A 26,247-nucleotide genomic window follows, 5' to 3' on the forward strand; every position below is an offset into this window, starting at 1 on the left:
ATAGGGTCATACTATTTCATAAATTATTAAAGTATTTAAAAAGCTAATTCTCAAAATTGAACGTAAATATGTTTGCCATAATAGGTCGTAAAGATAGCCCGATAGGAGTTGCCTCATGGTTTATTTGCAGCCTGGAAATCTGTTTACAAAGCGTTGTTCGTTCCACGCCTTATATAAAAGACGATGATTCAGTAGATCCAACAAATATGTTTTATAATATTTAGAGTTTTTAATTGAAAGCAAAATATTGTCCACGTCTGATCAAGTTTGTTCCGCCGAGTGTTATCTCTGAAGGATATGTTCATTTTGTGGGAGAATCGACACCAAATCCGAGACATACGAAGCATACAAAACAGGGATAAGAATCCTACCTTGTGGGACCTTCGATCGAGCTGTTGACGTCAAAAAAGATCTCTCTACAGGTGATTAATTCTTTGATAGTAGAAATAAACAATAGAAGGGAACCGATCTTTTAGAATGTTGGTATTGCAGTATGTGCAAAAGGCATTGTACAGGCTCCCTCATTGTCAAAACAAGGCTACAATATATCTATCATCGGTAAAAGCTAGACATGTATACATATAAGCTGCAGAGCATCAAACATGGAATGGTTTTTTGTGAAAACTGTACTGGCTGCCTGGGGGCTTCTTATTAAGTTCCAACTAGCATTGAAGTATGTTTCAGCATCCTCTCATATGTCTTCAGTACGCATGACAAGACGGGTATGGGGGTTTAACTTCCTTTAATATTAAGATAATCAATTTTTTTCCATTCTTTCGGACCTACCGCGTTTGCCCAGATTTTGTTTAAAAGCTCCAATATCATCTCTTTACAATTCCTTGGCAGAAAACACAACATTATGTAGTGCATTTGTTCCATTCCTGGAGCGCTGTTATTGGTATTTTATAATGCATTCTCTAACTACTTTACCGTAAAAGGAGCTATCAGTGAAGCCTCTGCTTCTGTTTGTTGGTTTGTTCTTTTCATTAAACATATAAACTGAGCCCGGAGGGCAGAGCATACTCATGAATTAGTCGAGCCATTGACCTCCGGGGATGGTGGGTGTGAAAGGCCTTAGGGAATTGATAATATTTTTGAGTTTTTCCCATACCGTTTTGATAGGTGAAGATCTGTTAAGTGATACAAACGTACACGCAACGTACAAAAGGCTTTTCAGAAATATATTTTGGCTGTTTTAATAACCTTTGGGCAATTCGTGTCAGATTGGGATATCTTTTATACGCCTTGCAAGCCTTCCCCCGATTTCGTATGGGGTTACTGCATTTTGAAGTCCACAGGCTTTACCCGACGGTTTTGATTTCTGGTTCTCTCTTACTTGCTGTTACTTTGTTAAAGCTTTCTCGCAGGCTTCTAAAAGGGAGCTTTCCAAATCCTCGTAATTTATTAATGTGATTTCTGTTTTCACACTTTTTCGTTCCCATGCTTCGCAGTAGAGACTCCGGTCTGCTTTATGAATATTCCATATTTTGTCTCTCCTTCGAATCACTTCAATATTTGTTTCGCCCATTGTTAAATTAATTGGGCGATGATCGGAACCCATTGGGTCTTGAAGTGTGACCCAGTTAAACAAAGCCTCAATTTTGGCTGACTCCAAAGTGACGTCTACTGTAGTACCCTCTTTATGACGGTGCTACTCTCGTCGCGGAAACATCGTTGAAGAAAACAATATTATTATTGTTTATGGCTTCTTGGAAATTCCTACCTTTAAGGTCAGACCGTTAGCGTTTCCATGGCGTTTAAAAAAAAAGAAAGGGAGAGAGAGAGAGAGAGAGAGAGAGNTGTGTGTGTGTGTGTGTGTGTGTGTGTGTGTGTGTGTGTGTGTGTGTGTGTGTGTGCGGGCGAAAGGGAGAGAGAGACTGAAGAAAGGGTAATGTTTAAAATGTAGAAAGATGGAGAAAGACATTGAGGTAGAAAAACGTGAATTACTCCATTAAAAGTAAAAATATTATTAGAGTCTAAAAAAAAAAAGAACTGTTCATATCTTAAGAACAAGAAGAAAAACCAACAACATTGTAAAAATTGAACGAAATTTGTATAAAATCATAATATTGCATGATATAAAGTTAAATTATGTTTCATGTAATATTTCCAATTGTCAGACTCATAACTTATTAGTGAAAACCAGTACGATATTCAATCAATATTTGATAAGAAACAGTTGAGAATCATAAAAGTTCAAAAATATAAACAAAAGGACTTAAGAGATCTAACTGTTGAAAGTAGGTCGTCCGGTCATCTGTTTACTGAGATTCAATCGTAATAGAAAAATCTAGCGGAGGAAAGCGTGGGGGCAGGCTTATCGGCTGTTATTTTGCGATAAGCTGCGACGTAGAACGTCGTATGACGGTTCCAAAACAATCCAGGCCGTTTAAAAAATCGCCGGTTCAATTAAGCCGAGCATTTTCAAAACTTTGGCTCACGGATTATGCAAAACCTAAGTTGCCATTAAGTCCTCGCTAGGGCTTATATTAACAATTTCTTTTATCATTTCCAACTCGCATTCCATATAAATTTCCAATGAATAAGGCCAATGGAATTGTCCAGGTTTTTGATTAATTAATTCTCAATGCAAAATTTTTCACATTCTTACATTTCATCTGACGATGTCGGTCGGCCTATCAATAATATATAAAATTTGTAATACATTTAAGATAGATATATACATCCAATTTTTTACGACTTACTTTAGGATTTCTTCAATCATAACTTGGTTTTATTTTTAAAAGCTTTATAATTTGCGAAATGTATATATTTTCTTATGCATAGTTTTCTTGCTGTTTTATTTGATATATCAATTACATCGTTTTTTTTGTAAGAATATAAGTGACGACTCACACGTGGATGAGCGCGCGCGCTACACACACACCGCGCTAGTCTTAGATAAAACCGCAAAAATATCCCATAAAGCACACACAAGTAAAGTTTCTTTAATAAATAGAACTAGAGCTCTGTGAGAACTATACCTACTATTAAAAATTAGAAAATCCAAATTCACAAATTATGTTTTGATATGGTTCATACAGAAAGAGAAAGCTGTGTTGCAGTATTATTTTGCAAGACGTTTTACTTTTATTTATTTTTGTACATATTACTTTTCTGTGTATTACTTTTCTTTGCATTAAATAGCTATTTCTTTATTATTATCAATGGACTTTGATTCTGACTGTAGTCACATCTTTACCATATGCTTTCGGCCATAGGATGTTTTAAACATAAAAACTAAGATCTGATTTTTAAGTAAGTCATTAATATAATAATTTTTTAAAATGTTTTTATTTGTAATCTGTACTTACCTACTTTACACATTTCAAATATGATCAAATTTTTTTTTCAAATGGTCGCAGCACTAACATAAGGCCAGGGTTGCACTTGAAGGATACATGTCATGATAAACCAGCCAGTGTACTCATTGTGTAATGGATTAAGGGACAAGTTGTTCTTAAGGTTATCATTGATTAAGACGACGTTCTCGGGATGGGAATGTGTAGAGAGGGCCCTAGTAGTAATGATAGGGTGGATCGAGAGGTAGCTGTGAAACATTTGGAACGGGATCATATCAATTCGTCGACAAAAGAAATGTTGAAGTTGTTGTGGATAGAGCGAGGTGACGTAGCAAGGAGGTTTGACAACAGAACTTTTCATTGGAAGAATTGGTTGTATTTGGTGTTGGATGATTTGGCAGAACCCCACAGTTTCACTCAATGTGTCCAAAATTCGGAGTAAAGTCATACATAACGTTAGTTACGGTTTAACTGTCAAGCCAGATTTCGTTACAATAAGAATATTTTTCTTTCTAGAGTCTTGTTCTCCACTTTTTTTCAGCAGCCTTCGATAAGCTCAAGGTGTTCGTGGATGACGGAGGTAGCAAGATTAGCATTCGAGTGAGAGGACAAAATTGCAGTATCATCCGCATAGGGGGTGATAGTGGGATGTGAAGGTAAGTCAGCACTGTAAAACATAAAGGGGGGACCAAGAATACATATTATGGGACACCAACTAGTATTGGTCCGATTCTCACTCTGAACTATCGGTCGGTTAGGTAGGATTTCATGATAAGATGATAAGGAATGGGTAGAAAGCGTTTAATGTAATAAAACATGTTCAAAAGCCTGTGCTACATATAATATAATCTTGACACAAAATTTGGCATCATGTAACTGTTCATTTCATGTTTTATCAATATTTATTGTTGAGATTTTATAATTATGCATTCTAAACTATTAAATTTATTTTTTGCAAACAGGAGTCGAAACAAACTCTTGTTATATAAACCATTTAGTATAAACCTATTTACTAAGTTTTTTTTATTTACATTACTATTATTACTTATCAAGTATTGTATCAGTGAGGACAACTCATTTGTTATTTTTAAATTTATCTGAAGACGTCTGATAGCATGAATAGGCTTACAAATAAAAAAATGAGCGTTGCAAAACATTATTTCCTAAAACACATAAATTTAAATTACCTCTCAAACGTGTAGCATCAAGAAATTTTAATATCAATATGAGACAATAACATACATTTTCATTTATAATTAATTAATAACAAAAATTAATACACATCCTCATAATTTTGAAAAACCGATTTTTATTATATATGATATGAACTGTTGTCTCTCAGGGGATAGATGAAAAATCTCAGAATTAGTGGTAGTTAACTCTAGTCGAGTAGGCAAAATTAATAAAATTATTACGATTGAAGTCATTATTTAAATAATTTAAAATTTATGATGAAGCTGATACCCTGAGATGCAAAAAAAGTGGCCACTCTCTTTTTTTAAGTAAATCCTTCCAATCATTATAATCGTTTTTATTGTTTACTGGTTGTTTTTAAAGAAAAAAGTAAAACATAGCTAAATAAAAAAAATAAACTGGGTAAAATAATTTTACCTAAAATGTTCCTATGGAAACAACGAAGATAATATTCAATTCAGTTAGGATTATTTCCTCCTCTTGCAATGATCTCCGCTTGCATTCGACGTGGCTTCTATTTTATGATGTTTTGAATGTAGGGCTGTGGTATATTTTCATACTTCTCAAACAGCGCCAATCTTAATTCCTTCAAATACTCTAGCATGACTACTACTTCTAAACTGTTGATTCGTTGCTTGATCTCAACAATAATCAATAAAATGACGGTTGGCAAAACCTTACTACTAATTACAATTAAGAAAGGTTTTTAGTTGAGATACAAAAGTCAATGGCACGAGCGGGATTCGAACCCACGATCTTCGGCTTGATACACCGCTGCTCTACCACCTGAGCTATCGTGACCTCGATCCACATGGACACCAACTTCCCATCTCAACCGCACCTTTTGAATTTTCCCTCCTTTTTGCCATTTTTCACTACTAATGTGTCTGTTAGTGTTTGAGCGCGCCAAGTAAATAAGCGTATGTAGATAGAAAGCGTTAGATAGACAGACAGAAAGATAGATACATAGATAGAGAGATAGAGAGACAGTGAGAAAGTGAGAATGAGAGAATGAGAGATGGAATTAAAAGATGAGAGAGAGAAAGAGAGATGAAACTACTGCTTGCTTGTGATTATACACTGAGAGGCGAAAAACTTACTCCCTTCTTTTCTTAGTAAATACTAGCAATCGTTTAATTTTTATTTTTGTTATTTACTGGATATTTTCAAAGAAAACTATAAGATTTAATTTTTTAACAAGTTATTTTTAAAGAAAAATGTAAAATATAGCTAAATTTAAAAAATTAAACTGAATAAAACAATTTTCACAAAATTTTGTTGCGTTTTTCCAAACATTTTGCTATCCAAACAATGAAGAAAATGTTCAATTCAGAACGGAGTATTTCTTCCTGTTGCGTTGACCGCCGATTTTATCGAGGCATCAGGTAAAACCATCATTCAAACAAATTGGAAAATTAAAAATATCAAACCACCGGAACTTTGAAAAGAAGCTTTCCAGAAAAACCAAGAATGAAGAGATTGACTATGGAAAGATTTATTTATAAAATTCAATTGTATACTTATTATTTATCTGTGCTTTATTTATCAAATCCTTTAAAACGGCCAAACATTGTTGTAAGGTTATCAAGAGTATTGTCTATATAATAATGAATAGGTATAATGAAAAATATTAAGGATGGCCGCTTATTTTACCCCTCAGTGTATGGGTGTTATTATTCTTATAGTTATTATGTAGTAACAAACAAAGTATACTAAGAAAAGAGGTTGATGCAAGGTAGATAAATGCATCACGTGTTCGAGCATTATCTTAATCTGGAAAAAGATATTTTCGACAATCAATGCACATGTTGATTCTAAAAAAATTTGTTATATTTATATTTTGAAGAAAGAAAATCAAATTGTAATTAATAAGTGTAATAAATAATTGTAAAATTGGGTAAGATTTATCAATCGATCTCACTCTCTTTTTTACGCTTTTGTAATTTAAATTAACTATCAATTATGTACCAGTTAGATGAACGCGGTTGTTGAATTGTCACTTAATCCGTTCCGAAGGCGTAAAAAGATGTACAATTGTGACAATAATTTGTGTGGGCAACAAAAACACCTACACGCTTGCGTGCATTTAATTACCGACTTGCTCTTTCAAACCAATTTGTTTATTTTGAGGGTTAAAACATTATTAATTTTACATTGTCGGCAATTAATTGCAATCGTATAGCTGACAGAAAATTATCCAAAGACAAAGCTGACTAATATTTTATTCGGTATAATTAAAACACTATTTTAATCTCTTCTTCTTTTCATAAAAAATGAAAATAATAAATAAAAAATAAAAATATTTTACTGCACGATCTGATTTAGCTAATTAATATGCTAAGTTTAATAAAGGGAGAGACGGCATACAATTCTTTTACTCGGATATATGTTGACTCCACTTCTGTTTATTATAATATAACTACTGTTTATTTGTTGCTATAACGTAACCAAATCTATCATAAGAAGAAATAGTTAATGGATCTCCTGTTAGTCAGTGCAAATATTATCTGTAGGCTTTTACAACTCACATCAAGATATCCCGTAGAGTGAAATTAATTAATACACCGCAGACGATCTTAGTGCAGAGGATGTCTTTCTAGTTTGTTATAAATATTACGAAATTGTATACGTTGTACATATTAAAAAGTAAAAGCATAAAGAAGTAGTAAATTAAATAATAAATCTGACTGTACAACGTTTATTTTCCTATAAGTTTATTTTGATGATTTTCCTTCCAAGTTATCTAATTGCTGCAGACCTAAGAAGTTCAAAATTTGATTTAGTTTACAGCCGGTGTACGGCAAGGGGAAAATCATGTGCCTTGTTTTATTTCAATTAATAGCATGGGTCATTATTTTTGATGAAAGCTCCTATACTATTTTTCAAATTGTAGGCTAAATTTAAGAAAGATATTGGGTAAATGAGTGGATACGTTGTGTAAATAATTATGGAAGGGGATAAAAAAAGACAATAGTAAAAAAATTGCTGGCAAATAATTTTTTTCGTTTCATATTTTTTGAAATCAAAATTTCTCTAAAAGATATTAACAAAATCTGAGCGTCTTTAAATAAATCGTAACTACTTTATCGGCGGCAATTGGATATATGAGGAAATCCCGACAAATCTCCAAAGTTTGCCCCGTTCTAAGCGCTTACAATGACAGCAGTGGCTACTTATTGCATGGAACAGTCTGACAAAGGATCATTGCCTTTTAACCCATTGTTAAGTTGTTAATTGACATGGCTCAAGTTATGGTCACATTGGTACATATTGCGCATTGTTCATTCGAACGTTCCTATTACAAAATTTTCGATACTCTTTCGATAAAAACTTGTCATTGACCCGCCTATTATCGCTGTAGTTCGGAAAATAAACAAGAATGTTTGTTACAAAATTATGATGACGTCTTGAAAATCACTTCTCATAATATTTAAAATATTATAAAATAAAACAGCTTTAAAATGGGAAAAGTCAATACATTCAATGAGATAAAAAGGATCATAATAACCATTTTTTTATTATTTATTGAAGAAAAAATGCATTGATTGTACGAATAGGTGAAACATAAATGTAATTTCAAAATTTTTCCTGTTTTGAAGAACTTAAGCCTAACTCAAGGCTTCTGATCAATATAATAATTATAAAGATGAAGTAGTAGAATTTGAACATTTGAGCTTTATAGGCTACGTGTCATTCTAATTCGAATTCGTTAATGTGAGATTAGGGGTGTGGTCTGCGGGGTGATGAACCTGTAAATTTGGTCGTTACTTATCGTTTTGACTGTTTATCCTCGTTTGGTTGAATATCTGTCTCAGACATGCAATGAAGGTAGATCCCTAGAGAGGATAGGCACTCGAAAATGGTCGTTAAAGACTAAATTATACAATCTCAATTAATTTACAAAACTAAGAATAATATTAAAGTAATACATTAAGTGTAATACATATTATAATAAAAATTCATATTAATAATAGAATAATAGAATATTAATATTTTCTGTAAATATTTTGATATTTGATAACACACCTTAATTGTTTCTGCAGCTGTTACACTCGATGAAGATCAAGTTTTTACGACCTTCCATAGAAATACCTGCCCAAACCAAACCACCACCACCTCCGTAGCGTTTCCCGATTTAAGGTATTGTGGGAATATATTTTGCTCTACTGTTCTTTTCCAAACTCTCTCTCGTACATTCGAAACAATAAAACGATCATCTCTCTCTCAAATGTGACACTATGGCGACCTGACCTATGCCTTCTTGAGTAACCTCCTTTATCTCGAAGACCGTCGAATACTTGTTCTGAGAATGTTAAACACCCTGGCCACATACGCTTCCATCTTCCTTTTCTCCATCTTTTTAGTTTCCGAGATCACCATTTTCCTCTACATTTATATAAGACCATTTATTTGTTTTTGTAAACACATTTCTCATCCGAATTATACTGAAAAGCAATAATTAATTGAATAACTTTTTACCTTTTGAATTGATGTACTCACTTGCATAATTATTTCTATAAAGTTTTACACTTTTTGTCATTTAAGAAAATCACAGTCAAATTTTAAAAGTTGTACAATTCCTAAAGGAAACAATGTGATGTCATTTAGTATTTTAATACAATAAATAACCCTGTTATTCTCACCCCGTTATCCCTGGGAAGTGTTTTTTTACATTAATTCTATTAGAGTAAAAGTAAAAAGTAAGTTTTGAGGTAATTTTAAATTAAATGGAAATCAATGAAAAAACCGAACCCTATCAGTTTTCTATTATGCTGATAATATATCATAAAAATTTTTCAATTATTGAAATTTTATTTTAATTTATTTACATCATTGTGACAAACAATCTTGTCTAATTTTCACCGTAGATGATATATAAATGTAAGGAAATTATTAAAAATTAATAAAGTACAACCGTTTCTAGAAACAGCATTTTGTAGCTTGGCATAATGTAAGTTCATTGTTGTTTTTTGAAGTGTTCATACTCATTTTGTTAAACAAATTGATGTTCAAATTTTTAAAAATGTGCTATTTTAAATAGTTCAAATATTGTGTATACCCTGCCTAGAAATGTAAATTGAAAACAAGCAAATATTTTGAACTATTCACTGAAGCTTTTATTGCTTCTGACCTAACCAATTCTCTGTCTTAAATCTTATTAGTTATTACAAACGCTTGCAATGAAAAAAAATTAAAATGTTTATTTAAATATATTATTGTTAAATTTTGGTTATTTTTTTGCATACACATTGTTTACATCTCATTCTTGGTATTTTGTTATTTCGGAACCTTTTGCATCATTTCTGTATAATTGAATTTATGCAAATCAACAAATTTAACAATAATGTACGTTATAATAAACAAACTAATAGGCATCTGCCATCCCAGCAGTCAAGCAGAACATCTTGAGGAAGAAAGTGTATCTATAATTTTGTAAATTGTGGTTTGAAAATTTAATGTAATAACATTAAAGCTCCTTTTGGATGGCATTATATACTACTAAATGAATGAAATGATGACATTAATATATTACTATATTATTAAATGAAACAACTATAATCTTTTAGCTTACAATTAATTAAGGTTTTCAGTTGAGATAAAAAGTCAATGGCACGAGCGGGATTCGAACCCACGATCTTCGGCTTGATACATGCCGCTCGTGCCATTGACTTTTTTATCTCAACTGAAAACCTTAATTAATTGTAAGATATTAATTGGTCAAGCGGACCACGAAACTAGTGAATTTAATAAGTTTAAAACGAAGTATACTTCACTAAAGCTCTCCGTGGCCAATTCATTTGTCGCCGAGAATTAAATTGATTACACGACATTTGAAAAATGGCAACAAGGAGGGAAAATTCAAAAGGTGTGGTTGAGGTGGTAGGTTGGTGTCCGAGTGGATCGAGGTCACGATAGCTCAAGTGGTAGAGCCGCGGCGTATCAAGCCGAAGGTCGTGGGTTCGAATCCCGCTCGTGCCATTGACTTTTTCATCTCAACTGAAAACCTTAATTAATTGTAAGATATTAATTGGTCAAGCGGACCACGAAACTAGTGAATTTATAATCTTTTAGGACAAAAGTTCTGAGCATAAGCAATACAAAAATATAAACGTGCATTAAAAAAATCGATTTAGAAGTGACGTTTTCTATTGTTCTCCAAATAAATGCAACAAGGGAAAAATAAATACGTTTGTGTAACAACATTTCAAAACAGTTCCAAATGCTTTCTAAACTCTAAGCTATAATCTTGGACAAACCATCAAATCGTTGGATTCAACCAAACTTTCTACCAAACATAACTTTATTTAGAATGTTATTGTTACAAAAATTGTTTGAGACATTAAACCATTTAAGCTTACTTGGGTTAAATGTATTAAAGTATATCAATTATTTTTTATTCAGGATCCTTGATATTGAAACATTCAAGGTATGCTAATGATTATGTGCTGCCAAACGATGAAAGTTTGATCGTAAATTTTTGTGTTCATTTTGTTTATATTAGTTTAAGGATAAATAATTTGCAATACTTGGTTCAAGGATTATTTGAACATACTTTCCCGATTCTTTCAGTGTTAAATTGGTTTGTGGGAAGGATTGTCTTTTGGTTATCTTTGATAACTTTTGACGTCATACGCCCACGTTAATACCACCCCCGCCCCCGAGACGACATCCACCCAGCACCTGACCTTTAACAACACGATCAGGTTGATGCCTACGCCGAAAAGAGGGATGATAAGCCCTCGCCGCCCACGACAACTGGCGACCCACGTAGGCGTCCGTCTAAATTTAACGCCACGTTCGCCGCCCCCTTTTCACCAACAAATAGTTACAAAGTGTCTCCCAAATGATATATCAGGCAGGTGAGAGTCGTACTATATATAAAAATGTATTCTTGGTGACTTCCATCGGGCCTTATTGATCGGTCTATAGAGCGGTATCATAAAAAACATCAAATCATTTGATCTAGACTTCTCATCAAATGGCGGGCACTCATTTTTTCGCTATTGAAAGCACCTATATAAAAAACCATTTTTGATTCTAACTATTGTCACTACTGATGATTGCAATAGATGACAAGGCTTGAGCAATGAAGTAAGAATAGTTAGAAATATTGCAGCAGAACTAAAAGCATAAACGGGTCAGTTTGTGGAGGAAATGGATGTCAGGAATGGAACCACGTCCATCATGACGTCGAGCCAAGAATCTATCAAGCTGACCACTCGGCTACTGCGGCCCTGTATGGTGATTTAGTGACGTAGTAAGAAACTTTGACAATTCGCCTGAAAACTTTTGATTAAATACCTGAGTATTGCATGACTTGAAGGAACCTCACAATGGCTGTGATATTTTACACTCATAACATCTTTTGGATCTAGAAATCTTTTTATTAATCCAATAATTTTGTTTTCTCAAATGTTTGTGGAAACTTAGAGTTTAGTAGATATTATTTTAAATCTAATTTGCCTCACACTAAAGATGGCGGAAAACCGAATTACTCGCTAGTATACGGATTCAGAATGTGAACTAGTGTCGATTCAACAAGTTTTTTGTATTTGATATGTTTTGATATGAATCGTTAGATGGCTAAATTAAGGGGTTAGGTTGTGAAGATGGTTTCGTTATGTCAGCACTATAAGTAGGAAGTGACCAAAAACATTACAGTATAAACCACCTTACGCTACTCAGAGAATTTGGACAGTGGGATCTTGGTTGCAACAGGATTCGGAGAGCCATGTCAGACAAATGTGCACTCGGGTAATGGATTCTTATGGAAAATTTGACATCAGAGGGCGTGAGATGGGGGTGTATCACATCGCATTGCGTTGCATCAGGTAAGTTTGTTCCCCAGAGGTGCGTTCACTAGTTTTTTGGCCAGCCCTTGCTGGTTGTTGGGAGTACTGCCACTCGACCTTAGGAAAGCTTACCCTCAGTTATGAAGCAGGTTCCATGACCAAGAGAGACCATCCGTAGCGGACATGTTTCATGGATATCCATAGAGGGAAGTTTGCTCCCTATGTTCCGCTTCCGCGAATTTCTCCGGGGGGCTGGAACGCCAGTGGGCTTCGCAGCCAGATGAATGGAATTTTATTGTGCTTTGATCACCTTTATGATTTTTCCTTTTTAATTCTAACTCCTTTCTTCCTTTCAGATTCTTTTGCAAGTGTTTACCAAATAGCACACTTGCGCACTATTTAGTTGATCGCAGTCTGTTCTAGTTTCGAATGTACGTCCTACTTCAAATAGCACATTTTACTTTTAATAAATTTAACATGATTAGCACAATATTCCAGAAGAGACAATTTTGTTTAGTTCTGCGAGATGTTGATCCTGTTATCCCCGAACAACCTGATCTGCCTATCCTCGCTTATTATTTCTCAAACACGATTTGACATTTCGCCATCTTTGCTAGTTGCTCTGTGTGTTATTTTTCTTTGTCCTTTCTTTGAAATGGTTTTAAAGACTTTAAGATAATAAGAATTATCCCGTTTAGATAACCAAAATGAGACAGACATTTTAAATAAATGAGTTAGTATACTGATGTGTCTACTGTTTGATCTCAAAGCTGTGACGAAGTGAAAGTGTTCTAACTTATTTAGCTAAATTAAAAGCGACAAAAAGCCTTCTTTTTCTGTGCGGTTTGCCGAGTCAGGTCGAGTAGGAAGAGAAAAGAAAGCTCGGACACATTCCCCGAACATCAGTTTCTCCTGACAGCTTCTCCGACGATCCACTCTCCAAATGGTAAATCACGGCCGATATTCTCTCATGCACGACTCGGGTTGCTATTGGAGTCTCTTTGCGGATTCTTGCCAATTAGGAGGAAAAGGCGTGGGAGTGACTGGAAAAATGAGTAGCTCGTAGACTATCTTACGGAAGATGAAGATATAATTTTAAAAACCCAGCCAGAACAGAAGTCCCTAAAACATTATATAGAACAAAATCATTTCAATTTTTTTTTGTTCTATACCTTTTTTCAAATAAATTAATAGTGCATGTTTGTCACATAGTTCTACTTCTTGTTACAACACCTTGGCGATTTCCTAATGAAATGTAGTACGTTTAATGTTCTATTTGATTTTTTCTAGTTTTTATGCAGTAATAAAATTAACAATAAGGCAAGATCCCCAAACTATTTTTTGTTATGGCAGTTTTATTATTATTACTATTATTATCATTATCATTTTTTTCTTATTACCATTGTATTTATTTAGATGCTTCAAACAAAATATTATATATAATAAATAAACGGAAATAAACGTAAGTATAACTATAAATACAAGTATAATCAGTATTATATTAATAATAATTTGTAAAAATGGAAGTAATGAGAAAAGAAAAATTGATCTTGTTACTTATTTAAGATGAACTTAAACCAAAGTAAATATATAAAGAGACTAATTATAAAATTAATAGGTTAATATCCTATATAATCATATGACATTTACATTTATTCTTTACTAAATTTATTGATTTAATAAATGTGTTGAAATGTTCATGGTAGTCTTTATCCATGAACTTGTTCTGATCAGGTGGCCACTACTTCCCTTGCCTTGAGCAGATATGTATCCCAAATACTTCGAAGTGGTTCTATTTGAAAATTCTGTTCTATCATATGCAACACATTGCAAAATCCTCTGAATGGCCAAACTTTCTGACTTATTTGAACATGCAGTCTGTATTTTACTCATAAAATTTTATACCTTTCCTTAAGCATATAAAAGCACTGCGAACTCCATATTCTGACTTGCTTCCGTACTTGAAAATTGTTAGATAACCAACATCATTTACTCGATGTTACCACTTTTTATATTGCTGTCCCATGAAGCACTTCAATCCCATTATTCATTAATTCGTGAAATCATTTAAGTTGTGCTACCATTAATCCTATAGGCGTTACATTTGCAATGAATGACCCAAATCGCTTCGTACATATTATGTTATACTTTAATTATTCTTACAGCCATGATTCGCTGAAGTCGCTAGAGTTTGTATAGGGACACACAAACTTTTAATTGCATCTGCCCACACGGGTGAAGCATATGTAATTCTAGGAATTGTAGCACCATCATATATAATTTTAAGAGCTTCAGTCCTCATCTTTGTTTTTTATTAAGTGTTTTTGTTAAGATTTCCTTAATTCAACCAAGCTTTGAAAAGTATTTGTCAATTTTAGTTAATTATTAGTGAAGTGGTTGTTTGAACAATTCTGTTAATACAATTGAGATTAGCGTTTAACATTTATTTAATTTTTTTATTTCTGAAAATGATAAAATAAATAATATAGGAATATTTGGCCTAGGTATATTTTTAATCTGCGAACTTTATTTAAATTTGATTATCATCAGTGATCAGCACTGTTCAATTAGTATGTTGTTTCCATCTCGACGTAGGTCTCGAATGAATGTAAAAACAAGAGCAGCCAATCGGTCGGAGAGAAATTGTTACGAAAATAGTCAAAGTAAGATTAGAACTGGTTAAACGGTCGGATCGATTGGGTTTTGGACAGAAAGATTGGGTGGGAAAGGCGCGAGGTGAGAGAGTGAACCGATCTATTTCTAGCGGGCAAAGCCGCCCATTATAGCGCTATTTACGCTAGAGACAGAGCGTCAAATCTCAGCCGTCTCTTTACCGGCGAGGGCGGCCGGCTGTCACTACCTCCCGACTTGTTAGATCGTTTCAACCGGGCTCTAAACCGCTACAAATTGCCAGGATGGTAATCTCATTAAGTTATGCACCGATGGCCATCTAAAATTTCATTTAAACAATAAATATATTTCTTACATGATTTACAGTCACTGGGATTGGCGGATCAGTAAAAAATGACAGGCGCGCAATAAGATAATACATAGAAAATTAATTATAATCACAAGTTAATATAAAATGGACAAAATTAACGTACCACCCTTAAATTTTAAAGTATTTAGGTTTACTCATATTTTACATACCAAAAATAGCTTTGGTTATTAAAATAAGACAATTAAAAATAATATGTTTATTACGTAATTCTAAAAACGTCACTTAATTACTTAATACCAGCAATAAAGTTATTAAGTGTGTGAAAATATAAGTGCTAATTTCAGGAAAAACCAGTCACAGGCACATATTCCCATCTACTAATTTTTGATGCAAATAGAACCAATGGATATGGAATAGATGACTTGTTAGTCTGATATGAAACTATCTATCAACACTGTGCGATTCAAATCAGTAATACATTGATGAATAAAATTAACCCTTAAGTGTTAAAGTGTTTAGGTTTATTCATACTTCGTAACTCCAAAGATAAGTTTGTTTGTGAAAATAAGACATTTAAAAAGAAATTGTTAATTGTAAAAAAAAGTAGTGAGGGAAGAACAAAAGTATGTATAAAAAAATATTTTTGTCCCCCTTTAATACAGATTTTTAGACCTCTGGTAGGAATTACGTCCGTTAAACGGCTCCATTCCTTGGAAAATATTTGTGATAAAATTCTGAAAAATTCTTTCTCTTTCATCAAGAACCTACTTAGGTTACCAAATCTTCTAGGGTGTTATGACCTGAGATGTGCCGTCGTACCCATCATTTAAGTTGATCCCAAAATGGGTTAAAATCTGGACTTCGAGCTGACCACACCAAGCACTCAATTCTAATCTCATTCAAGTAGTCATCCATAATACGTGCTCCATGGGGCCTGGTATTGTCATAAGTCTCATAAGCAAGAAAGTCTCACCAATGTGGCGGCCAAATGGCTCTACACGTTCTTAGATTATATCTTGTAAGTATCTCTGTGAAGTTAGAGATCTTCCGTGCACAACAACCATTTCGATGGGGGCGTCCAAGGAAATGCCACCTCAGAACATCAGTGACCATCTGTGGAATGCCACCTGAGGAACTATACAGCATGAGGCGTACGTTTTTCCTGAAAGTCTCTATATGAAATTACACCTAACTGAAGATTGAAGGCTAACTCTCACCTCATATGTAAAGAGAACGCGTCCCCAATCGTCCAATGTCCAATTCACATGTCCCTTGCGAATTGAATCCTAGCCATTTTTTGGTGCCGGGCTCTAAAGGTATTTTCATTGAGCCTTCTTCGTACAGACATGGAGGAAATCGAAAGATTTCGGACTTGTTGTATCAGTTTTCTTATCTCATTTCTCTCATTTTCCATAATTCTACGGTTTCGTAGAGCCTGATGACGGATGAATCAGCATCCGTTTCTCTCGTCCGTAGACCTAGGTCCCTCCCCTCCCTATTGTAGTGATTTATACTCAGTCTTCTAGCAACTTCGCGCTGGCTGCATCCCTTCTGTAATAATGTTGTGATCCTCACACTGTCATACTATATATAATCCGTCTACATCTTGCCCCCGCTTCCTTCGAAAAAATGTGTTATTAGTCCATGTATTGTATCCTAATACTTCATCCTATAATATAAGCCATCACTATTACATAAATCAAAAGCAGTTCCGTTCCAAACTACCCTATCATCCTGAAGCCTGTCGTCAAAAACCTGTCATCCACCATGTTACATAATAATCCTCACAGGAATCTTAGTTGGCCCCGCAACAACCACACTACTTGACATCGGTCAACTAGGGTAAAATCCAGCTCATTCATCATATTGATGTAATAACGGCAGCAATCACTGGATGGTTGCTGTTCATGTTTCCATGTTATTGTTTTTTATATATAATACATGTTTTACTTGTTGCATCAAAGAATGTAGTTGAAACAAACAGATGAATAAATAAATTTAAAACGGCCAGCTGTATGAAGCCTTTTCATATCGAATTTAAACGGAACGTTCTTTTTAAGGTTAGTAAAAAATTTTGGGTATAGGATATAGAGAGTGGATAAATAGAAACTAAAACCCCTCTTTTAATCAATATTTAACATTATCTCTAAGCTCTATCTTAGCTACCCAAGAAAATTGGTTGGTATTTTATGCTGTTCAAACGATTTTCCCTTTAAAAGATAATTAAAGCGAGTAAAATCAATTTTTGTCGGATATCAATGAAACTGAAAATATTGGTAAGTAATTATACTTTATAATCTACCCATGCCTTTTAATAATGTTTTTACAACAAATCAAACCCAAAAATTGTTTCTTTAAGTTTGTTTAATTGACAAATGAGTAAATGAAAATGTTTCTTTACAAAACAAAAGTGCATACATTGATAATTCTATTTTGTTAGTGGGGACAAATGCACAGCTTATACTGCTTTTAAGTTGTAAAACCAGAAAAAAAGTTATAATGCAATGCATCAATTATGGATAAAAAAAGTATCATTAAAAAACCACACACACTGAAGTTTACAGTCATGTAAATTAATAGTGTGCACATTAATTGTATTTGAATTTGTTATATTATCTATTATTGGAATAAAAATGCATTATTAAAAGAAATTGGCAGCGTCGGTGGGCTAGATCGGCAGAAAAGCTCTCTTTATCAAGAGCGCTGTCGATTGGTGGTTTTCGGAGGATCTGAATCGTAGAAGAGAAATCATCCTCACCAGATTAAGAATAAGATTATTCGCAGGTCGTAAGATGCGGTCTGGTGTGAGGTAGGTTTTAGAAAAACATTTTCTTTATCGTGCCTATATCTTCAGGGCCTGTAGGATGTAAAAAAGATGAATTTATACAATGCTAGAAAATTTTAGATTAAAATAAAATGAATTTATACAATGCTAGAAAATATTAAATTAAAAAAGTAGTCATGAATTTATATAATGCTAGAAAATATTAGATTAAAAAAAATAGTCATGAATTATAATGATAGAAAATTTTACATTTAAAAGGATGAATTTATATAATCAAAAAAAAATTTAGATTAAAAAAATGAATTTATATAACGATACAAAATTTTAGATTTAAAAAAGAATGAATTTATACAATGCTAGAAAATATTAAATTAAAAAAATAGTCATGAATTTATATAATGCTAGAAAATATTAGATTAAAAAAAATAGTCATGAATTTATATAATGATAGAAAATTTTACATTTAAAAGGATGAATTTATATAATCCAAAAAAATTTTAGATTAAAAAAATGCATTTATATAACGATACAAAATTTTAGATTTAAAAAAGAATGAATTTATACAATGCTAGAAAATTTTAGAATCAACCAAAGTATTTGTACTCACTCAAAGTGTTTGTTTTCCGTGTAAATGTGTCATTCTTGTGTGTCGTGTTGAGAGTGCCAGTGAGATATTGATGTTTTATGTATATATACGTATATAAATAATAGCATTGTATACATTTATTTTTTTAACCTAAAATTTTCTAGTATTGTATAAATTCATCTTTTTTACCTACATGTATTTGTAAATTTAAACAATGTTTATAAATCCCAGGCCCTCAAGACGATCCCAATAAAGATTGAAACGTTGACACGATAAAGAAAATGTTTTTCTAAAACCTACGTCACACCGGACCGCATCTCACGATCTCCGAATAATCATTGACTAGCGGTCACTAAATACCGCATTAAGAATAAGCCATGCGAGGTTGACACACGGACAAAAGTCGTCATAGCCTGCGTATGAGTTCAGCTTGTAGAGAAAGGTTGTTCGGTCTTTCTCATTTAATTGAAGTGTATCTCACCCGATATGTGAACTATGCTTGAGCACGGAGGCGAGTATTTGTGTCCTTGTTGCCGAACTGGGCAGTTTTGTTGCATAGAGTACAGATAAATAACTTGTTTTTTGTTCCTTTCTGGGTATAATATATACAAGTTAAAAGGTAAAATTCTAAGAGACAAGTATAGAATGTGGTTATAATGAGTTAAATATGCTTAGCTAACAGCATACAGGTTACGTTTTTCCTAAAATTATTAAATTATGTTAAAAGCTTTTTTCTTAAGAGGTTTTGACGAAATTCCTTCTCAATTTCATTTAAACTAAACTTGCTCCGAATCGGCCGGTAATTAATGTTTACTTTCTACGTTAGAGCTTCTACAACTATCAGGCCCACAGTATTTGCAAAACTATCTTCAGTAATCAAGAGAGAATCCATAACATCGTGAACAGAGGAGCCTTTGTTTACAAGCTTATAAATACAATTATAACACGAACTACAAATTTCTCAGGAAACTTACCGTTAGCAGTAAAATCCGTTATGCAAAAAAGTCTTCAAATAGCGTCAACATTATTTGAAAAACAATAAATATAACGCCGATCTTGAAATAGCGGAAACGTTATGCAAAATCTCTCTATTGATTATTGTTCGAATTTTCGTTCCATTAACCGCTTTTTAGAATTATTTATTTATCAAATTTCACTTTTGTTATTAATGTATGAATGTTTATTTAATAAAAAAAGAATAAAAACTGGTAACGTGTTTTTTATAATGTAATTAAGGTAAGAAATAACAAACACCTGTCGGAAAAAGCTGGTGGAAAACGATTAAAAATGCAAATCATTGAAACACAGATCTATTTACAAAGTGGGTTATGATTCACAATTAGAGAGGGATATTATCTTAGGTGTTTTTCAAAGTGAGAACCAATTGAGTGAAGTGATTTTTTTTAAAAGAAAGCTATTGTCACCACTAAACACTCAAAGAAGACTAAGAGGATCGAGCAATTGAGACCACTCGCATCCTTTTTTTCGTCGTTTTCCATAGTCCTCTTCCCTAAACCAACGGAATGGCCAATTTAAAAACCAATAAACTTCATTCTTGCACGATTTTCTAAAAATTATTACTTCACTTCAGTTTGGGCCTATTTCGTGAAAAACAAATAAAAAAGAAGAACGTGTTTCATTAAAAAGGATTTTAGAAGTTTATTGATAAACTGTATATAATAATATCATTATATATAATAATAACAATAAAATAAATAATATAATTAATAAATAATATAATAAATTTATTTTATTATAAACAAATATATTTAACAACAATTGGCACTATTTACATTTCTCTATAAAATAGTTTTAATTTTTTGATGAGGGTTCGCAACAGGAGAGATCGTTTCGGGGTATCAATGAATGAATGAAAAAAAGCCCATTTGCATGGCAGCCCAAGTATGTCTGGTTCGAATGCAGCGTTGCTAGACCGATACATTACAGTATGAACGCCATGTCAACGCCTTAACCGATGCAGCCACCGACACCCCCGCCATAGATATTTATTATTATGATTAAATTAAAAATATTATATAATCTTTTATTTCTCTTATTTCGAGAAGTTTAACCGTATTAATTAATTTGATCTAAGCCGTCATAAAAATATCATTTACAGTATTTTATCTGTTTTCCAAGTTCCAAATTGCGTTGTTGAAACGAATTTGTGGCAAATTTCTCGTTTCAAGAACTATTATATAATCTTATGAAGAAGATTGGGAAGTGACTATTTGTCATTGCTGATATTCCACAAATTTTTAACTTACTCATTTATATTTGTATCTTATTGTTTTGTCAAAATGAACTGTTTTAATTGAAATTAGAAATTAATAAACATACTTCTTTTTACAAATGTTTTTTTAATTATTTTTGACAAATCCATCATAATCTTTATCAAAATAACAGAATCAGTAATAAGCTGAAATGTGTCAGGAAAGCATAAAACTTAATACATAATTTTTTTACAATTTACCACATATGGTACACTAAACGCCATATCCCTCGCACTGAGCATAATAAACAGTCAACCGAACAAATCTTTATTATGCACGGACTCGCTCAGTGCAGACCAAAAGCTCAGGAGAAGAGCCTCCTTGGACGCTTTAATAAATAAGATAAAATACAGTTAAAAGGGATCGACGTAGTTGAAAAGAAGGTCTTGCTTGGACAGATTCCCGGCCACATAGGGATTGACGGGATGAAGTAGACAGGACGGCCAAAGAAGACAACGGAAGACCCCACGGCGCTTACCAACCTGTACCAGCAGATTTAGAACTATTACTCTCAAATAGAGTAAAAGGAAAATGGGAAAACCCCTGGGCTCGTAAAAATAGAAATAACCCTGCCAAACTGTAGCAGGTTCAGAAAGACGTCGGTCCCTGGTCACAGCAACTGCGTAGCTGCCCGTTTTACAATAATAAAATATCAGTCGAGCACATTTGCAATTGTAGAAGGCTTGACGTTTATAGGCAATATTTTGATATATCGTCGGACTATAAGCAAGCGTGGTGACCGGTAGAGAGCATATATCGAGGTTCAGCTACCAGCTGTTCAGGTACCTCAGAGCTATAGAGTTTCATAATTGTATATAATGTTTTGTTTGTGTTGTGTGGCTGTGTTGTGTTGATATTAATACATTAGAATAATATAATTTATTAGCGTGAAAGGAAGGGATTGTTAACCTTGCTCTGAGGAATATCGAGTACTCTGGGTTAAGTGCGTGACGTATAGTGAGTAAAAGTAAGTTATCAGCGTGAATGGAGTGGGTTCAACCCCGTCCCGAGAAATATCGAGAACTCTGGGGGGACTGATTGTGGCCAGAATTCTATGTTTATATCGGTTGTATCCAGTCCTTCCCATCAAAAGAACTCAAAAAATCGGTAAAGTTCATTGCTACATCACTAATCTCTCTATCCACACCAACCTCAATATTCCTTTTGTCAACGAACTGGTTCGTTCCCGATTACAAAAGTTTCCCACCAACCTCTCGTTCCATCCTAACCCTACTGCATTTCCCATCCCGAGTACCCGCCACGTCGCCTTAACTCGCTGATGTCCTCGAGACATCCTTGCCCCTCATTCCCTCACATAGCATCGGTGGAAGTGCTGTGACCATGCGAAAAAAAATTCTGTGAACACATTTTTTAATATGTTGGTACATATAAATTTAAAAAAAATATGGGTTGACCAGGCTTAACAAATTGGGATTTTTAGTCCTATTGAAATATTAATATTTACATTAATTGATGTTCACTTTTTTGACTAATATAAAGCTTTTTCATTCGCAATCGTTATTCGCAGGTCCGTCTCGCCTCGGTGGGGTTCTGAAGTGAGGGTCGCAATAACTAGGTGCTCAGCGCCGAAAAATCGGCTTGAAAGAAGAATCGTAAAGGCTCGAAAATCTTTCTTCCTAGCCGTCGCGCGTGGAGGGGAATTTTGAAAAAAGGACGAAGCCTTCGAGGACGTTTTTTTGCCTGGCACACATGAATGGTCGTATCCATTGACGGGCCACCCTCGCTTCCTCGGAACGAAGCAGCCTCTCTTCACAGGCTTTTTTGTCAACCCCTTGGCAATCTTTTCCTCGTCCGCCGGCAGATCTGGACAAATCTTAACCCAGTGTTTAGACAAATCTGTTCCCCGTGAGAGAAATATAAGGATTCTTTCCCAGAGTGGCCCTTTGTGTCGGGGAAAAATGTTTTTTTTTTTATGCCCTCCTGAAAGAGCCGATACAATGAACAGGTGCAAAGCCTTTACGGCATCGCAGTCGACAACCAGTCGATATTAAAGAACCAGAGTTAATTTTCGCTCCAATACCTTTCTGCCATTTTGGAAAATTTAATTTTCAAAGCTACTCTCCCAAGGGCAATTTCTTCTCTTTGAAACTCGTCGATCCGCATAAGCGGTTGTGCTATTTTTATCTGTGAGAAGTGCATTTTAAGAAGAAAGGTTGTTGCGCTAATGCTGTAATCTACCTGCATGGAGACAATCTGATGGAACTGATTCATTAGTTTCGGTGGATGCTCCAGGCCAGATCATTTTCTTTGGCTGAATAAAGACCCACTTCCTCTTGTGAAGTGAAAATTCGAATTAACTGACGTTTCCTTTTGATATTACGGCTAACTGTACTGGTTCTAAAAATGTGCATTCCGTTAGTCCATGATTTCAAATTGTTTTTCCATACGAAAAAGCAGCCTTCCTGAGACGATACATGGGACGATGAACGGGGTAAGGTATATATAAATAGGGTGTCCTTTTTCTATAAGGTCCGGCTAAATTTCTATTGAACCAATGACGTTATGAAAAAAGAAAAAGCTTTTGGAGAAAAATTATACAAGGTACCTCAGGCCCAGTTCAACATAAAAATTTAAAATACGGCCCTTTACATACTGACACATCATTTTGAAAAAATTTTACGCTGAAAACCATGGTTCAAACGGATTTTAAATTGGTCAAAAAATTACAAAGTTATGTCGAATTTGAAATTTTGAAGTTGAACTGGGCCTGAGGTGCCTTGCATAATTTTTCTCCAAAAAAAGGCAAACATTTGAAAGGAGGCTAAAAAATATTAAACAAGTATTTTTTGTAACGTAAACACGTTGTGTTACATATATGCAGGTCACCACCGTATAATACATCGAAGTTGAGGCACATTCACTCTCCCAGAGTATTCGTTATTCTTCCGGGCGGTTTGAACGCACTCCTTTCTTACTAATCACTTAATTTTTACACTCCAAACGTCACACATTCCCCCCCTCGGTATTCCTTGAGGCGGGGTTAAACAAACCCTTACTTTCAAGCTAATAATTACTTTGTTTCAATTAATTAACATAAACACAACAGACGGTACAAACATAAAAGTCTGGTCAAATTCACTCACTCTGAGTACTCGATATTCCGGAAGGCGTGGTCGAACTTGTTATTAAAAGAATATTTTTTGCATTATGAAGTCATGAGAAATCGATAAAGACATTCTGTAGTAATCATAAATGTTTATGAAAGAATTTTTATTTCTTGTGAATTAAATGTAAGAATATTTTAGTAGATTTTAGTTAAGGTGTTAGGTTTATTGGCTAAACATGCCTTTTTTAATTTTAATTGTAAAATATAATTAATCTTTAAGAGATTCGCAAATAATGCTTTACTTGCAAGTACCCGAGAATATACTATGCTCCTAAAACTGCTAATCTATAAAGACAAATTTTCTCTTTCAAATATGTTATCAAGAATCATGTCAGTTATTATTATTGCAATTTTGTACATTCAATAATCATCAAAAATGTAGCAGAAAAGTAGAATAATAATAAAATAGTTAATAATAGTAAAAAAAATGGGGGCGACGGTGGCCGCAAGGTTTAGTCTTTGACACGGCGCTCATCACTGTAAGGTAAAGGTCCCGGGTTCGAATCCAGCGGCCCTGCATTCGAACCCGACATACTTACAAATGGGCTTTTTTTCAAAAACACCGGCACCCTGAGGGTTTATATGACCTCTGCTGTTGCGAACCCTCGTAAAAAAATATTTAAAAAAAAAAAATAGTAAATAAAATAGCTTAGAATTTTGTTGATTTATCCAAAGAGAAGGGGCAACTTCAATACCCTTTGAATTTTGGTTCAGTAAACAAAAATACTACATAATGGTATACAGGAAGGAGAAAATAGTTATACCTGGAATCATGCTCGGAGTGTTGTTAATCGATAAACTTTTCATACTGTCATATTGTTTGATCAAAGTATATTGCATTTTATCCGCCTTTTCACGCCATTGTCCGAAACCAGGTCCGTTTCGCCATGCACAACAATCGTGCATTACCTTTTTTTGAACAAAATTCGTTCTGAGTATGGCAGATATATCAATTTCATGTGTGTGTGCGTGTGTGTGTTTATTTTCGATTTGCTACGCGACTCATTTAATAAATGAGAACTGTCGAACCTAAAACAGATCTGATCAGGCTTCAAATTTCTATTTTGTACTTACAATGTTCAAAGATAACCGACTAGCCACACCTCAATTAGACTAATGAAACCCAGGCGAACGTTATCTCACCTTTCAGGCTGGCCATATCGGACGCGTGATAAGGCTCTCCCTCCCGTACGAGAGAAAACGGGAAGAAATAATGCTAGGAAAATTATTCCCGTTCTTCTATTTTAGTTGTTCAGTTTTGTAAATTAAGTATAGCAAAGGGTCACACTAAAAAGGCCCATTTTATGTCCCGTACGTTCGCTAATTTACTAGAAATGAGACAACGAAACTGCAACCAATCCACACATAAATTTCATTTTAACATTGCGCTATCTCACAACTCTCTCTCTCTCTCTCTCTCTCTCTCTCTCTCTCTCTCTCTCTCTCTTTCTTTCTCTCTCTCTCTCTCTCTCTCTCTCTTTCTCCCTCTCTCTCTCTCTCTTTCTCCCTCTCTCTCTCTCTCTCTCTTTCTCCCTCCCTCCCTCTCTCCTGTTTCTCTCTCTCACTCTCCCTTGGTCGATCTTTTTCCTTTACTATAAATTTTCTTTCCTCCTCTCTGCCTTAAAGCTTTAATTGAAAACATTCCAAGGTGTGTCTCTTTTGTTTAATAAGCACCTAACCTTTCACAGAACCTTTGAGAATTTAATAGACTGCATTTCTCTTTGAGACTTATTTTCAGGGATGAAGCTATAACCTCATCTTTCTACTCCCTCGCTTGAATTATATTATTCAATACATCTGATACATCAGTGACAATGAGTCTTATACGATCGGTTGTTGAACGTGTGAATAATTTTATTATATAAGAAAAATCAGACCCCTGAACAAAGTGGATAAATTTATCCAATCCTTGATACAGGAACTGAGTATTTTCTTTTCTTTCAAATTAGCCGTACTCTAGATTTTGGATATAAAATTATAATATTGAAGATTGATCATATGTAATTTTTATTATTAGTACTTTCTGAGAATAACTAGACAACACCCCGGAAAGATACATACAAGGCATATCTTTCTCTCTGCCAGTCTGTCTGCCTGTCTGTCTGTTCTCTCACTCTCTCTCTCTCTCTCTCTCTCTCTCTCACATACACACATTCTCTCTTTTTATTTATATATCTATTTCTTTCTATATATCCATTTGTCTGTGTCTGTCCGTTTCTCTCTCACTCTCTCTCTCTTTCTCTCTC

General features: G+C 34.0%; 1 long non-coding RNA gene across 1 annotated transcript in view; it reads left to right on the forward strand.

The window, feature by feature from the left end:
* The first annotated feature begins 228 nt into the window (after positions 1 to 228).
* LOC106673288 overlaps positions 229 to 26,247 on the forward strand; it is a 31,596-nt gene continuing 5,577 nt past the window's right edge. The window contains exon 1 of the long non-coding RNA XR_001341384.2: positions 229 to 422. This is a non-coding gene — a long non-coding RNA (uncharacterized LOC106673288). The remainder of the gene's footprint in view (positions 423 to 26,247) is intronic.

The sequence above is a fragment of the Cimex lectularius genome, unplaced genomic scaffold (genome assembly GCF_000648675.2).
Source record: "Cimex lectularius strain Harlan isolate CLEC.00 unplaced genomic scaffold, Clec_2.1 scaffold412, whole genome shotgun sequence".
Taxonomy (NCBI): Eukaryota; Metazoa; Arthropoda; class Insecta; order Hemiptera; family Cimicidae; genus Cimex; species Cimex lectularius.